Below are 1,992 nucleotides of genomic sequence, written 5' to 3' on the forward strand. Positions count from 1 at the left end.
TAACAACAAAGCGATTTAACCATAAAAAATAAAGAAAATGTTTTAAAATTGATTGTAGTTAAAAAAAACACATAAAATTGATTGTGGTAATGATTGTACAGTTTTCCTTGATAGGGCTGAATTATTGAATTGTATGATATGTGGATTATGTGCCAATAAAACTGCTTTAAAAAAAACAGGGCCAGCAGGGTTAAGTTCACTTGGTTCATAAGTGGACGGACTGGACTTCACCTCTTGGCATCTGGCTCCACGGGCCATGTTTGTAACTGTCGTCTTACAGGGCTATCTTTATTCATGATGCCTTCTAACAGTGTATAAAATGAGTCCAGTATATAATAGTTATTTTGAATTTGTCTTGTATCGAGTGACATCTCTGAATTCCATGATCAATGCTTGCCATTTAAAAATGGATACCCGTTCCCAAACCAGAAGAGGAGGTTGCACAGAAGAAAAAGATTTCCCAGAAGAAACTGAAGAAGCAAAAACTCATGGCTCGGGAATAAATTAAGCTTAAAATAATAAAAAATAAAAGTTAAAAAAAAATGGATACCATCTGAGAAATCCCTTAAAACCAAGTGATAGTATAGCTTTAACTAGTAAGAAAAGTCTGAACATTACACCCTTTTTAAGGCTTATGTGGGATCAAACTGACAACAGCAACTCAGAAGATGAGCTGAAAGCCTGGGGGGGCAGTCAGCTCGTAAATGAGGGTGGGACAGCTCAGAACCGGTGGGTAAGAACAGGTTCCATACGTGGAAGATTGTCACCTGTGTCAGTAAATTGTGCAGGTGGAAACTGGTGGACTGGCGTGTGTTGTGCTTTGTATGTTCTCAACAGCAAGACATACAAACTTAAAGATGAAGACTGGCTGATGGATTTTCTATGTCTGCAATTACGTCATCTGCACAGAGAGATCCCTCTGTTCTTCCCTTTCCAGAAGTCATACCGACTCCTTTTTCTAAGTCGTACGTATTGGGGTTTCGGAACAATATTAAATAAAGCAATGATGACGCTGGATATTCTTTTTTATATATAAATAATTTTATTGGGGGCGCTTACAGCTCTTATCGCAATCCACACATCAGTTGTATCAAGCACATTTGTAAACATGTTGCCATCATCATTTTCAAATCCTTTTCTTTCTACTTGAGCCCTTGGTATAGCTCCTCTTCCCTTCCCTAGTCTTGTTTTATTTCATCTTACATTAATTGTTGACATAGACCATGTCAACAATTAAACTTATATAGGATGAATATTAAGACTATTAAAATGTTTATTAGAAATATGAATTGACTTCTCTTTGGTAATATTAAAAATGATCTAATGTTTTTCTTGGTAACCTAGTTTATAAATTTCTTAACACCAGTACCTAACCTTATGGTGGGGCCCTGGGATGCTGTTGGGGAAGCCTTGGACTGCTAACCAAAAGTTCAGTGGTTAAAACCCACCCTCGGCCCCTCTCGTAAAGATTCAGAGCCTCAGAAACCCTCTGTTGCGACAGGAGGAGCCAACATCAATTCGATGGCTGCGGGGCATCTTATGTTAATGTGTGGGATTAACTCTATTTGGTGGTGGGCATACAATGATTATATTAATACACTGTTGAAGCTTATTTGTTAATCTTAAATAGTGTTGAAATGATACATTTATATTCATAAGTGAGATTGGTCTAGAGTGGGTTTTTGGGGGGGCGTTGCTGGTTCTGACAGGTCTTTGTATCAGGCTTTTCCCGACTTCATAAATAAGCTGGGTAGTTTCCCATCTTTTCCATTTTCCAGAGCAGTTTCTACTTCCATTCATTTTGACAGGTAAATACTGTATAATGGAGATGACAAGGAAGAGAATGCAAATGGGCCCCGATTATTCTGCTTCAGTGACCATGCCACTTCGTAGCTAGAGGACAGCCTTGATTGTGAAGCAGCAATTTGGAACAGGAGGAGGGTCAAGCGGACCATTATTTTGGTGTTGAAAAGTACGGCCTGCTTGGCAGAC

Source organism: Echinops telfairi, unplaced genomic scaffold, assembly GCF_000313985.2.
Source record: "Echinops telfairi isolate 266 unplaced genomic scaffold, ASM31398v2 ScPeMD7_18;HRSCAF=68, whole genome shotgun sequence".
Lineage (NCBI taxonomy): Eukaryota > Metazoa > Chordata > Mammalia > Afrosoricida > Tenrecidae > Echinops > Echinops telfairi.